Below are 15,631 nucleotides of genomic sequence, written 5' to 3' on the forward strand. Positions count from 1 at the left end.
CAGTTTGTTGGAGATGAGATGTTGTTGGTTGTTTGGCTTAATATCTGGTTCTTTGGCCCAGTGCCACAGTACTTTCTGTGGTCCTTAGTTAATCTCAGTCATGGATTATCAGAGTTAACAGCTATTTAGAACAGTTATGTCAATTGTGGCCATAGTGGTATCCATAGCATCAAACACAGCCTATAAAACAACAAACTGAGCTAAACCTTAGTTTGCAAATTTTAACTGTACAAACTAGATTTGTGATTATGTAACAAAATATAAAACAAACCAGATAATTATGTGCAATATATGTCTGTATTGTGCCAATTTGCCCTCAGTGGTTAAAATTTAAAATGGATGAAGGGGAAAATAGAGAAATGGAACAAGAGGAAGAGATTACAAGTAAGGTTGGAGGACAAAGATAGATCCAACCAACTTGAGGAAACTGGTGCAGAAGACTGAAGGAAAGGAGAAGAGGGAGAGATAAAAGGTAGAACAGAACAGAACCACACCCACAAGAGGTTAGGAACCACTGTCACCCTCAAAGAAAAAAAAATCAAAGAGAAAGAGAAATAAAAAATAAGCTGAACAAAACAAACGAACAAACCACTTCCAGGATTCTCTGGGTTCACTAGCTGACAGCTTGTGCAGACAGAGTCCCGAATCATGCCACTGTATCCCAGCAAGCCGGCCATTGCTTTATGGTGGAGTATTAGACAACCTTAGCAGGCCTGCCCTGAGACCAGACTCACTGGACTTGCGACAGTCCAAGCGGTTTCCACGGGTCTACATCCAGCTACGAGCTGCTGGAGGAAGCCCGCAGCAGTTCTGCTTCTGGGCTTATCCAGCCCAGCTCCAACATGGCTCCCAGCCAGTCTCTCTCTCCTGTAGGAGAACTGAGTCCTCTGCACTTACCGCCAGCCAGTGCAGTCCTCCATGTCTGCTGCTCCCCTCCACTGCCATGTCTCTCTGCAGAGGCCTGTTGGGTCACCAGCCATCATCATCACCATGACCATGCGTCCCCAGGTTCCAACAGCTCCTCTCATGCAGGGAGTTTGGCTCCAGGCAAAGGCACAACCAACTACCACCTTCTTCTTCATTAAAGTTTTTCTTTTTACTCTCTCTGTGGGCTTCAATTGTCACTTCAGATTCTTCCCAGGCCAAGAGGACCCACTTCCTTCCTTCTTGTCTTCCTCACGATGCTGTATTCCAGCGTCTGGACGGTGACTCTCAGGGAAGCTGTTTTCTCACTGCTTACTGCTCCACCGTCTTCCCAGAATCCACTCCAGCAGTCTCCCCAGCAGCCTGCCCTGTTGTCTTATAGGACTCTTTGTGATCTTACCGTTGGGTGTGCGCGTGTGCACACACACAATACGCATTGATAGATCTGTGGTTTGCAGATAGTCTCTTCTACACTACAGCTTGTCTTTTCATCTTTTTAATGGGCCTTTCACAAAACAAAAGGTTTCACTTTTTATAAGGCCTAACTTGTTGATTTTTTTCTCTTTTATGGCTCATGCTTCTGGCATCACGTCTAGGAAAACTTCATGAAACCCCAGGCTTGATGCTAATTACTATGGTTGAAGGATTATTTATGTTCTTTTCTTTAAAACAACAACAACAATGATAACAACAAAAATCCACTGCTAGGTAAAATAATGGTGCTCTAAAGACGTCCATTCCCTAATCCCACAACCTGTGACTATGTCACCCTTCATAGTGAAGAAGATAGGTCATATTGATTAAGTTCATTTAAGTTGGGGATTATTGTGAATTATGTAGTTATGACTAGTGCAATCATAAGTGTTCTTGTAAGGGAAAAGGTGACAAGGTAGTCAGGGAAGGATATGTGAAGACAAGGAGCAGAGGTTGAAGAGATGATATTGCTGGTTAAAGGGGACTCAGTGCAAAGAATGAAGGCAGTTTCCAGAGCTAGATAAAGAGAGTCTCCTTCAGAATGCAGCTCCTGGCTCCTGGAGTTTAGTTGATGAGAACCATTTGAGCCTACTAACCTCCAGCACTATAAGATAATAAATTTGTGATGCTTTAAGCCAGTAGGTTGCTGGCAATGTGTTATAGCAATAGTAAGAAGCCAATGCAAACCCTTTGATAAATATTTTGTAAAATCTCTACATGCTTTCTTGGCTATAAGCTAAGGATGGAAACCTAGAATTCAAATTGGTGCAAAAAGTGTATGCACTCAAATTGGTACATTTCATCAAGAGTATCCTTTTACATTTCATCATGAGTGCCTTCTCCATTTTGTGCTGCTCTAGTGGAATACTATAGACAGTGTAATTAAAAACAATAGAAGGCTATTGGTTCATGGTTCTGGATACTGGGAAATTCCAGATGGAGGGGTCACATCTGCTGAGGATCTTCTTGCTGTCTCATTCTGTGGTCGAGGAGCAGAGAGGACAAGAGAGAACAAGGAAAGAACTTCCAGCCTCAAGCCCTTTCACAATTTTCAGTCATTCATTCATGGCCCAATCAGCTCGTAAAGGTCCTACCTCTTAACACTGTTGGATTGGGGATTAGTTATGTCATACCTGCTGGGGCAGGCGTGGGAGCTCCTTCAACCATAGTAACTACTTTATAAGGATTCTTGTTTCCTCACTGAAGTAGACACTGGGTTTCATTAATGTAAAACATGACCTTGAAATCACCTTGCTTCTCTCTCTTTCTCTTTCTCTCTCTCACTCTCACTCCCTCTCAAGCATGTGTGTATGGGGACTCCAGATACATGTATAGGAGGTGAAGAAGAGGAAACGGAGATGAGTAAGATTTTTCTGTGAAAATCCAATATGGTAGCTGCTAGTCATATGAAAAACACTGGAAATATGGATACTCCAAACTGAAATGTGCCATAAGTAGAAAGCATGTTCTGGACTCCAATCTTTGGTACACACAAATAAGTAGAAATGCAAGAAGGAAAACAAGAGAAACAGAAAATAAGAAAAAGAGAAAAGAAGGAAGATAGAAAGGAAGACAGGGAAATATCTCAGTTATGATGTCTTATATTGATTATAAACTGAAATTATACTGAATATGTATTAGGTTAAGCAAAAATAGAAATAGAATTAACTTTACTTATATTTTCTGTATGTTTCTGTGGATACTAGATATTTCGGCTTTTATATAGTCATCCAGAGAATGATGATCCTAAAGAACATTTTTCCCCCAAACCCTCCTGTGGTTATGGGGTGGGGGAGTTTTGAAGGTGGCTAGATTGGGATGTGTGAATGTGAATTAAGGGTGTGATCCTGAGATTAAGGATGTGGATAATAGAAACCCAATCCTGGATGTGGGTGGCATAAATCAAAAGGTTTGCAGCCTGGACAGAATAAAAATGGAGAGAGGGAAGGCAGGCTGCTGCTGCTGCTGCTGCTGCTGCTGCTGCTGCTGCTTCCCCGTCTCGTGCCTGCTTGCCATAGACGATTTCTCCTCTGCGATGCTCCTTTCCATGCCACCCTGCCTCGGAGCCAGCCACCTATGGACTGAATTCTGTACACATGGGAACTGAATTAAGTCTTTTTTCCTTTAACTTGTGGGTGTTGGATATTTTGTCGGGATAATGAGAAAAGTAACCGAGACACTAGAAAATTAAGTTACCTATGTGGCTCGTTATGTGGCTCCTGCTGCTGTGCTTGGGCAGTGTAGGGCCCCACATTTCTATCCCTGGGCCTTTATGATCAGCAGTGAGCAGGGACAGTGCAGTGACCAGAGCCAGGGACTCGGCTCTTAGCCACCATATCAAAGGCAGCCAGTTACTGCGGTTCTGCTCTCAACAGCCAGGGGCTGACCACAGACCCCACAATGTGGTGGAAAAGAGCTTGAGGTCAGAGAGGCCTTGGTTTGAATTCTAGCTTCTTCACAGTGCCCTTGCATTTGGACCCTTATCCACATGCATTTCCTTGTCTGTAAAATGGAGGAAGAGATCTCATAAAATTTGTGGAAACATTCTTTCATTCAACCAACTTTTACTGAACCTAGTGTTTGTCCTGGTGACACAGCAGCAAACAACCCAGGAGAAAAACCCAGAACTGTGCCCCAGCTCACTTCTTCCATGCCCCCGGGAACATTATTCTCTGTTTGTTAAAAAGAATATTTAAAGGAGATAGTACCTACCACCTTGTATCAGACCCTAGTTCTCTGAGTTGGAATTCTCCTCTGGAGTCAGTTGGTGATTTTAGTAAAGCCATGCTCTTCTGTGTTCCTTAATTTCCATTTCATAAAGTAGGGAGACTATTATCCTTCTCACAGATTTGCTTTAAGGACCAAATCAGATAACACATATAAAACATAATTCCTGCTAAAAGTGGTAGCTGCACTGTTCCCATTATTGTTGCTTTTGTGGTTTTTGTTCTTGTTGCATGAGAATCCCAATGATTCCAACAAGGTTTCCAGGGGAGATGAACAAAGGCACAGATGGGAATGATCTGGAAGACTCATAAGTTGCAAGTGATGAAAGGAGCTATTATGACTATGAAGCATTCAGAAAAAAAATTCTCTTATCCAAGTGACAAACATGTGCTGGACATCTTGTGGCTCATGTCAAGGGGAGCTGCCCACTTCAGGCCATGTTGAGAAGATCAACTCTGTTCTTTTACAGAGAAGAGCTCTCACTGCTGGCTGCCCGTCAGGCTCCAGATTCTGTTGGTGGCCTTCTCACTGCCCCGGGCACTCACCTCCCTTTGCAGACACCTGTCATTAATAGCCAAAGGGTTTTATTTTTTTTTTTAATTAAAACTCATTTGACTTGAACTCAGAGCAAGGTTCATGTGCTAGTTAATGTTATCAGAAGGAAGAACCCTGGCCCTGTGATGAAAGGATACCTTGGAGAATTACCTTGGCTTCTTTGGCCCTGGCTGAGACACCTCTTGAGCATGTTCCACATTGACTCCCAGTCACTCAGCTATAGGGGCAGCTGTCTGGATAAAGCACCCTTCACGGGGGATCTTGACTCTCTGCTCTGCTTCCTCATTCTTCTGCTTGTGTTTTCAAATAAGGGAGTTCAAGGTAAAGCTCTGCTTCTGGGAAAACCCAACTGAAATACCTACTTTCTCCTCCTCAAGAGAACCTCAATTTGGATGCCTGGTGGTGGGAGTTGACTTCTGCCCATCCCAGGCTGGTCCTTTGTTCCTTGATAATCACTGGGCGAGCATGGTCAGATACCTGAACTCCGGTGGGTAGTAGATGCAAGGGATGCCTGCTGTTAGGCATCAGTTTTCCCTGCCTGCAGGGAAGTGTTCTGTCCCTGCTTGGCATTACTCTGTTTGCCTGTGGTCCCTGGGACTTCTGGTGCCATCTTGTTTGCATCTTAGAAGTTAAGCCAGGCTGTAGATGGCAGAGTGGAGAGATGGAGGAACTTGCTCATATATGACAGCCTGGAACCTGATCCAGCCCACTTTGCAGCCTCCTGCTTCTGGACTTCCTCTTGTACAAGAATGTACAGAAAGGGCATAAGAAGCCATCCTGGAATTTGAGTTTGGATTGCTTTGTTTTGTTTTTGCCAGGGTCTCACTATGTAGGGCAGGTTGGCCTCGAACTGCCCAACCCAGGCTTTTGTTTCTTGCTTCTTCTTGCTAACACAAGTGCCTGAACAGCTAGCCCACCCATGCTTTCAGTTAATCTCCATCTAATTCAGAGGGTGCACAGTCACCGCAACCCCACAGATAAATAACCTGAGGCTTTGGTGCAGAAGAAAGTCCTGTGTGGACATGGGAGATCTCCTCATGTGCACATAACAGTTCTCCTGAGAAACTACAGGCATTTCAAATGTAAGGTCAAGTTCATGGATTATGCAGCGATTCCCTTTAGAAGGTGAAATCCTTTCCAAGCAGTAACAGTCCATTTCCCAGCTTAAGAAATGGAATAAAATGACCCTTGAAGATGTAACACAGGCATAGCTATTGCCCTCATTTCATAGTTGAGGACACTGGGGCTCAGAGAAGCCAGTCCTTTGCCTGAGGTCACACAGCTTAGGAGCAGAGTCACTGGGAGGTCAGCCTTGGGTCTGACCTCAGTGCTTTCTCCAGGCCAAGCCACTCCTATGGGATCTGCTTAGAGGTACATAAGAGAAAGCCATGAGCATACTTTGCAGAGAATAAGGATGGACATTTTTTCAGTTTAACTTCCTCTGCTTTCTCTCCATCCAAATTCAGAAGGTGCCAACAAAGGGACTTCACTCCTAATCTTACCCCACCCCAGTTCTCTTCTTTTACAGCCCAGTTCCTAGAGGCTTGTCTCTTCCTGTGCACTCTCCTAGTTTAAAAAGCTGCTACTTTAAAAATACAGTTTTCTCTTTGGTTTGTTGGTTGTAATGCACCATTTCTTCAATTAGGAAGAGGGTGCACGGAACAGCTTAAAGGGGGGAGGGGCTCATTACTGTATTACCCTGGCATTGAAAAACGGCAGAAAGCCCAAACAAGCAAAGCAAAGCAAAACAAAACAAAATCATGGCCATTCTGATGTTTGGACAGGAAGGAAACTAGAAGAAATCTTTCCTATCATCCCAAGATTACGTGTGTGCAATTTTCACAGATAAAACTTTGGAGCTGTTCCAGTACTGTTTGGGCAGATGGCATTGAGACTAGGACACATGAGCAGGTGACTTAGTTTTTCAAGCACTTCCCTGTGCTGAGTGACATAGCTTGGACAGCCTGTGCTGCTTGCTGGTAACCGCTCGCCCCCTGCACCAATGCCGTAGTGAGTGACTTTCTCTTTAGGATTCTGGAAGACGGTTTTTCCTGGGAAACTCACAGAAGATACCATCATTTCATGCCATCATCCATTCCAGACAACCAACAGTATTGAAGGGACCTGTGCTGTTCATCAGAACAGGGAGTTCCCTCTGCTGGGGTACCCAGCATCCTGGCGGGCTACGTATACTGGGATGCTAACATCATAAGACAGATTTGGGTTCCTGGATTTAAAAGCAAATTCAAATTTAAAAAGCAGATGCATGGAGAAGGAATATGTGATGGATTGGATGGTTCTGCCCCACAGAGATGTGCCAATGGGACTTTACAGTTGTAATTAATGGAGATGAGCTGAGCTGAGCTGAGATCATCCTGGGTTATCCAGGTTGGCCTTAATCTGAAGCCTGAATTCTTACAAAGCAACAACAGAGAGAGATTTGAGATGCACAGAAATGTGGTGAGGACTGTACTATTTAAGGAAATGCTATGTCCCTCAAAGGTCCATATGTTAAAGGCTTGGTCTCTGTAGCTCTATCCAGAGGTGGTGGTGTCTTTAGGAGATGGAGTTTAGCAGACGAAAGTTGCCTTTCAGGGAGTTATTGTGATCTTGGATGTTTCTTTCCTTTGTCTGCTTCTCAGCCACTGTGAGGTAAACATGCCTCCTCTACCACAGGCTCCCACCATGATACACTGTGCCACCATGGGGCCAAAGCAATGGAGCCAAGCAACCTTGGATGGAGAACTTCAAAATTGTGTGCCAATATAAACCTTTTCTGTTTCTGAGCTTCTTATTCCAGGCATTTTGTCACAGTGATGGAAAGTTAACTAACAAAGACTGATTTTTAAAGAGCAAATACTAGTCTGGCTGGTTAGGTTTTAGCTGATGTGTCACAGATTTCAGATACTTTGGAGGAAAGTCTTTGGCATCCATAGCAGGCCTCTGTGTTCCAAAGAGAGCCTAGGGTTTTGACTACAGTAGTTGCCCACGCTGAGCACATTTCTTCCAGTACTAAGTGAGGACCAACATGGCCGACTATGTAGCTATTAAGAGGGTCAAGGAGGTGTGGGGTATAAAGTATCATAATCCAACAGCTCAAAGACTACTTTAGGACATAGGCATTTTTAGTTTGGCCTGCAAAAATTTTTTTAAATTTGAATTTATCAACTTTTTACTGCCAGGAGACTTTACACCAAAATCCCATATTCTCTTAAAAAGGCAAAAAAAAAAAAAAAAAAAAAAAAAAAAAAAAAAAAAAGTGCCAATCTAATGTCACCATGAAATAATTGGCTGGAACTCATTTGCAGCTGGCCCCAGCATGGGCTCCTCAGCCCACAGTCTTTTCCCCGCCCTATGACTCTACATACACTGACTGCCTTCAGTTCCTGGAGGCATCGGAGTCTGCAGCCTCTGTGTGGGAAAGCTTTAACATAGAAGTGTTTGTTAATTTCATTTTTCTTTCACAAAAGAAACATCCCAAACCAGTGCTCTTAAGGAAAGAGTCTTCCAGTTGGGCAGGAGACTGATGAAAACCTCTGTCAGATAGAATTTTTTTTAGTTAATAGAATTTGTTGTAACCAGATCAGCAACGTCCCTTCATCCCAGGCCTCTAACTTGTAGAAATCTCTTTGCTCCCAGAACTGGGTACAAATGATGGTACTTGTTAAAACCAGGCGTGCAGCCGGTGAGCAAAGATTTCCCTCTCTGCTTGCTCTTGCCAAGATTGTGATCTCCTTCCCTAGTTTAGAAACTACATAATTGTTCATTTTAAATTCCCAGTTAAGCCGGTTCATGGGGTGATTTAAAAAAAAAAAGAAAGCAACACCTTTGGCTTGCATTTTGTCACCTAGGTCACCTAGACAAAGCTCTGCCTTTAACATCAAAAATGTAACACCAGTGATTTCCATGAATCCAGTTCATAGAATCAGACTCAAAATTTGGCTCTGCCACCTGCTAGCTGAGTGACTTTCAGTTGTTACTCAACTTCTCAGAGACTTAGCTTCCTCATCTCCACGAAGAGCAGAGTAATTGCTGTTACATCACACAACTCCTGTAGGAACTTGGGATTAAGATGTCAGCTCGTGGAATAAAAGCTGAAACACCAGAGATAATTATTATTTTTATTATGATTGGTCACACCTTCCTGAGATGGCCTTGGCTCTAGCTTGTGAAGTAGAGACTTTGGGTTACAAAGGTTTTATCATTCACACTTAACTGTGACTGAGCCAGGCTTTGATTTGCCAGAATAACAGTGATGATCTTGATAACAATTGTGAGGGCTGACATTTACTGGTTATTTTCTAGCAACAGGTGAAACCTTCCTCCCTCCTTCCTCCTTTGGGCTCTCCCCTTCTCCTCTGCAATCTTTGACATTTGTGCATCCACATGTGATATCTTGGTGACCTCAGATAAGAACATACTGTCAAAGCCTATTGCCTCGCACCCCAGCCGGACACACCATCATTGTGGTTTCAGCCCATCTGAATGCAGGTCAAGAGTTGGTCAAACTGGTAGACTGAGTTAGCACTTCAAAGGGTCAGTTTTTTACTCCATGGCTCCCTCCCTCACACTGTAAGAGATTCAGCATTCCTAAGTCCCTGGCCCTGCTCTGGCACAATTACTGGTAATGCCCTCTCCGTCACTGCGACAACCCAAAAAGTGCTGCCCTGTGTATGAATGTACTCAGTGCAGTTTGGGAACCACCATTAGTCAAATGAAACTTGCTGATGAGAAGATTTCCTAGCCTGCAAACATGAGCCAGACTCTCCATCCATCTCTTGGAAACCCAGGTCCCTGGCCTGTCAGATGGGAGTCATATGTCTCCCCTGGGCCACTGGAAGGACCCAGAGGGAAGGTGTATGTGACATGGCCAGTGCAACTGCTGGCACCAGTAAGTCCTTGGTGCACAAGACACACCACGGTGTGCAGTGGAGCGTCCGCAGACTCTGGCTCCCCTTTCCTATTGATTGTGTCCCCAAGTGACAAGGCCAAGGGGGGTATTCAAACACTCATTCTGCTCTAATTAGAAGTCATTGTGGAATGAAGTCCAGTATTTAATTTGGCCTGTGTTTGACAGATCCTGTATGCACTGCTAACAGAGCTCACTCAGGACCCATGCGTGATACATGGGGGGATTCTTGGCCTGGGTTCAGGGCAGATTGGTGGAGAAAATGTCACATTCAATTAAGGCTGATTGGCTCTGACAGTTGTCTGGGTGAAGTTTATAAGGTACATCTAATCTGGATGCATCTGGTCATAAAAATGCAAAACAAGCCATTCCCACCCAAGTTCTAACTCCAGATGTGGGCTGATTCTCAGTGATTGACACCATATTTTTTGCAGCTGTCCTAAATTTTAAATCTTTTTCTATTTAAAATACATTCATCATAATTATGGAATGCAATAAACAAACTTTAGCCTGATGACAAGCTTTAAATATAAGAATGTTTCGGCTTAAAATAAATGCCATGATTTCTCAGCCCAGAATGGAGGCATTCTCTGAAGGAGCCCTGACCTTGTCACCATAAACCAGACACAGTTATTTTCTCTCAAGTATTGACTGATATTTGGAGGGGACACTGAGGGAGAAAAATCAGAAACCTATTTATATCAGATAGAAAAATGTGCACAATTCATCAGAAAGACACACTTGAAACAGAGAGGGAAAAATATTTGGATTCCGCTTAATTAGGTCTCAAGGAGTCCAGCGGACAGGTTCTCCATCACAAGAAGAGACTAGGTCACCTGACTTCAGATCCTCACTTCTCACCCCACACTGTTACCTTGGGTTTTGCTTCGTCCCCTGAGCTCTCTGTGCCTCTGTTTACTCACCTATATAATGGAAGATAAGACTCGTGCTTGTTTCAGAGAGTAACTGAGAAAACTACGTGAGCTATTGTAAGCAAAGTGCTTGGAACCGAGCCTGGCACACGGGTATTTGAGACGTGGTAGCTACTAAGGTAATTGATGTCAGCTGGCACTTGCTATTGATTCTTCAAGGGGGAAACTGAGGTTTTCAGAGATGAGGTCAATTGCACAAGTTTCATTTGACACTTGGCAAAGCTGAGACTCAAACCCTGATCATTTGGCTTCACTATAAAATATGCATGGTCCATTTTGGTCACATTTGTATTTTTTGTCTCCGTTTACAGTTGTCCTAATGGCTGCTGTCTATTTGCCTCTCATATATGCAAACAGTGTGCTGTTAAGCTTGGACACAGAGTATCCTTGTGCTTTTTTCTGTTGTGCCTGGGTCACCTCTTTTATTTTGAATGCTATCTAAATGAGCCTGTAATTGACAGACTTAAACAAACAAACTCTCTGGTTAATTATAGAAAGGTCTTCCTGCAACCAGGCTGCTGGGCTTTCTAGCCACTTATGGACATCAGCCACGACCTAATGATTTCACCATCAGCGGCCCAGACAGCTTAGTTCCTCGAGAAAAACGAGAACTACCCAGAGTTTGTGTCAACAATCTGCTCCTCTTTAAAATGAAGCCATAAGTCACAAATCCTCTGAGTGCCCAAAGAAGTGTCTGGAGCTAAATTTGTATCCTGACTCTGATAATTGTTCTCTTATTAAGCTGATGAGAGAATTAGCAGAGCCAGGGCCTCTGGGGTTGTGCCCACAGCTTAAGCCAAGCTGGAAATGACTCTGTTTTACTTCTGAGATGTGTAAATGGCTTGTCCATCACTGGGCTTGTGGGCACAAATTCAACATCAAAATAATATGTGCTGCCTTTCCCAGTAGATGGATGACAGAGCTGGAAAGCCCTCTGAATCCAGTAGGAGTGAAATATCTTTGCTGGAAAAGCATGACTGTGTTTTAGTTCCATCAAGAGCTATCGAAATGGCCCAGTGATGTCTGTGAGCCTTGCCTGACCGCTTAGACTCCTGTTTGGGTAAGGTAGTATGGGAAGGTGACAAGAGCATGCCCTCTGGAGATCCAGAGTCCAAATATGGACTCGATCACTAACAAGTGGGGTGAACTGAGGTAAACTGCTCCAGTTCTTCGTTATCTGAAAATGGGAGCAATAATCTCTAATTCATAGTAGGTTGGGTGAGATCACATGTGGGAAGGACTTTGCTCAGAGTCTGTGTAGGAAGCAGAAGCTGAGGTTTTCCTTCAGAGTCAGTGGGGCAGTTAACATGGGTATCCCGTACTGGGAAGTTTGTTTTACTTTTGTAACCAAGATGGCAAATCAATTGTGTTATTCACTTTCATATTGACCAATGGGAGATATCTGCTTGAATTACGGTGATTGCTTTGTAGTGTCTGCCATGGGTGAAGAATGCATGTTCCGTGCATTACTATTTCCCTTTTCTTGTGCAAGTTCTGAAAGCAGGAACTGAGTCTGAAACACAATTTATCTAAAGCATTTTTGCTCTTATTATTGTTCTCTCAAAAGAAGTTTCGGACATGACATGCCAGGACCCTCACATCTCCTTAATTTCTAATATTGTTGCCTTCCAAAAAGGTCTGGAGTTTTAAAACCATAAATACCCTAAGAAGGCAAGGAAAACATTTATAATCTTTTTCTATAGATGAAGGATAGAAGTTTTAGAGAGGAAAATAAATTGTCCAGAATAGGGCAGTGAGACGTAAGCAGAGCCAGAGCTCAATTTGATTATTTATTTATTTATTTATCTATCTATTCAATAAACTTTTTGTTAATGCCTACTATGGGCATATCCTGGAGTCATTATAAGAGACTCCTATAACAGCCACGCCACCAAAATGATGACTATGAGCTGGTGTATGTTGGGTTAGTAATATATAACCCCCAAATATCAGTGGCCTGCACACAGAGGTTTTGTGTTTACGCTGCAGGTTGGCTCCGTCGTCCTTTCAGTGTGTCATCTGGAGCATGAGGCCTTTCCAGCACATGAGAAGAGGAAGAGCGAGGAAGAGGCAGCTCACGCTAACCATTCTGTGCTTTGGCCAGGAAATGATGCTTATGACTTCTGTTCACACACATTAGCCAAAGCTGGCGCTGGCTTTGTTTAGATCGGAGTTAGGGAATCAGGCATCTGTACCAGTGGGAAGGTAAGCAAGTGATGGGTCAACACAACCGTGTCTCCTACGGGGTCTACAGCGGGGTTGCTTTTGTTATTGTTCAGGACTGTCTAACTTCTAACGTCTTTTCCTTTTCTGGTATTAAATCCTATAGGAATTATCAGCTCCCTGTGTCAAATGTGGAAACTGTGGCCAAAGGTCTGCAACTTACAAAGCAAGATTAGAATTTCAAAAGATTATCTGCATGATCCCCCCAGAAAACCTCCCCTGCTCACGGTTTCCTACTGAAATCTTGATACCCAGGGGATTGAGGATTGCACCGTCTGCTCTTCTGCTAACCGGCTGAGCCCCTGGGCAAAGTTGCTTCACTTTTTCAAGGCTCAGTTACCTGTCAGGGAAATGGAGACAGCAATGCACCCTGGCCTGAATCCGGAACATTGTGTGAGAATGAGAATGAGGTTTGAGGTCAGTGACAGTGATACAAAGTTCTCAGTATTGCTGTTCTCTGTGAGAAGTGGGAAATACACCATGTGCAATGATGCATCCACTTGTCAGAGGTCTTGGGATGCAGAAATTACCTACAGAATTTCCTCCAGTGCCACGGGGCAGGCCTTGGCACTTCGAGCCCCAACCTCCGGCTGTCTTTGTAACTTAGTCAGGTCACTCGGGCTCTCTGATCCACAGGCTCTTTACCTGTGTGACTCATGTCAGCTTCGCCAGTAGCACCGCTGAGTCCAGAGCCGCGGGAGAGAAGCCCAAAAACACAGTGGTGTCCGGCAGTCCTCTGCTGAGGACCTGCGAGGAGACCCCTGCCAGCAACTTGGGGTGCAGAGCAGTTTTCCTTCAAAGGAATGGCAATAAGGAAGTGTGTTTGAGTGTGTGTAAGAGAGTGTGTTGGCGGTGGGCGGTGGAGAAATAGAACAGTGATGGGGAATAAGCAGCAGAGCACGTTGGTGACTTGCAGATGAAAGCTGCTTTTAGCTGAAATCATTAGCCTTGTACACATCAGCACTGCTGTGTTTGGAAAAATACTTAACTTGCAATAGGATGCCAAACTGAGACAGAGACAGAGACAGACAGACAGACAGAGGCACAGACAGACAATTTTTGAGATGTGGTCGCCCCTTTTTTCCTAAGAGAAAAGGGCCCAAGGGAAGGAGGTGGTTGATCCTTACAGGTGATATTCTCTTTGTTTGTTCTCTGTGTGTGAATGTGGGGAGGGAGTCAGGAGCAAACCATTTTTGCATGTGATTCTGAGAGATGCAGAAAGAAGAAGGGAAGAATAAGAAGCGAAAACCCGGAAGTGGGAAGGAAAGGACAAAGAAGGACCAGAAAAGGGAAAGAGCAAAAGATGGAACAGGGTGAGAAGGGCAAGAAGAGGGAGAGGGAGGTGGAGGGAGCCCAGAGACGGCAGAGGCAGGGGAGGAGACCAGCAGAGGGGCAGGAAAAGCCAGGAGACATGGACAGAAGGGCTGCAATGCAGACAAAGGGGCTTGGGGTGGAGACACTGTCCCTTCCTCTTGAGCCTGGCTTTCGGCACCTCAGCCTGGAAGCTTCCCTTGGGCCACCTGCTCCACTGGCCACATCTGCTGTGTTGAAAGGGCCCATTTCTCCCGTGGAGCCAGACCACAGAGTGGCTCAGCTTGGGCTTCACGGCCAGATGCTGAGCTCACACCGAGGCGCCCTCTGCCTGGCTGTTGGTGAGGAGAGGAGCCAGGCTTTGCAGAGCATGTTACCCCACCTCACCTGCCTGTGACGTCAAGACAGGGTCTGCCACAGGCTGCGCCTTATGGCCCAGGAAGTGGGTATGAAATCAGTCTGGGCCAAGGCATTGGACAGAGCTGGATTTCCATCTCTTCCCAGTGGCTCTGGCCCTGTGGTTTGGAGCCTCAGTTTTCTTATCTGTGAAATGGGCCTAATAAGAAAATAAGTCTAATGGATGATGAGACAGTTAACAAGTGTTGTGTCTAGTACACAGAGTATAATTGACTCTAAGAAAAAGAAGCACTTGGACCCTAAGTGACCACTTCTAGGCACTCAGGTTATATTTGCTTGTGTTTCTACAGAGGTTGACACAATCTTTATGGACAAAAGAAAATAAAAGCTGCCACAGGATGAGTTGTCATTTTGGTCTTATGACAAACCTGGATTTTCAGTGCAGACCCTGCCACCGCCCTAGCATGAGGGGCTGCACCCACAGACAGGACACATGCACGGTTGGGGATGCGAGCAGGTTTCCTCAGGAGCTCTGTGATTCAGATTAGTGGCCACTCCTCTTTCAAGGCATGCTTCAGTTTCACATTTAAATAATGTGGCTTTCATTTCAGCCATTGTTTGGCTTTGCAAAAATGTTCAAGTATTTGGGCAGCAGTGAGGTAAAAACACGTGTCTCACCATCTACACCGAACTGGTGTATCCTGTAGCTTCCAGGAGTTGAGAGACTTGGATGCCTACAGTTGGCCTTCAGTATCCACAGAATACTGGGCCCCTCCTGAATGCTTCAAATCAACTCTGACTGCAAGTGCTGTGCAAATATTTGTCATGCCCTATTGTCCTGTATTGTGTGGGGAGTACTGATAAGGGGAAAAAAGCCACATGTATTTTTATTTAAAGAAAAAAAGCAAAACAGAAAAAAGGGTAGAAATAATACAGAATTTCAAAAAAAAATTAACGCTAAGAAATCACTAATGATAAATTATACATTGTCATCTTAGAAATAGTTGTTCAAGTCACAAAATTAAAGCATAAATGTGGGTAGTCAAACAGTGAGAATGCAAACCATTCTGTTCAGTGATCCAACAAAAACTTAGTAATATGATCATGTATCCTACACACTTAAACATATATGCAGTTATATCCTTTAGAGCACTTTCTTCCCTTTCTTTTTTACAATAACTATTACACATTTTGGATCTTATTACTCCTTCAGTTTTTA

General features: G+C 44.1%; 1 long non-coding RNA gene across 2 annotated transcripts in view; it reads left to right on the plus strand.

The window, feature by feature from the left end:
* LOC134471610 (uncharacterized) overlaps positions 1–13,239 on the plus strand; it is a 133,779-nt gene extending 120,540 nt beyond the window's left edge. For both annotated transcript variants that reach the window (XR_010041097.1, XR_010041096.1), the window contains 2 exons: positions 12,511–12,726; positions 12,851–13,239. This is a non-coding gene — a long non-coding RNA (uncharacterized LOC134471610). The remainder of the gene's footprint in view (positions 1–12,510; positions 12,727–12,850) is intronic.
* Positions 13,240–15,631: the final 2,392 nt, after the last annotated feature.

Source organism: Cavia porcellus, unplaced genomic scaffold (genome assembly GCF_034190915.1).
Source record: "Cavia porcellus strain 051 isolate PalLab524CR breed Dunkin Hartley unplaced genomic scaffold, mCavPor4.1 scaffold_19, whole genome shotgun sequence".
Lineage (NCBI taxonomy): Eukaryota > Metazoa > Chordata > Mammalia > Rodentia > Caviidae > Cavia > Cavia porcellus.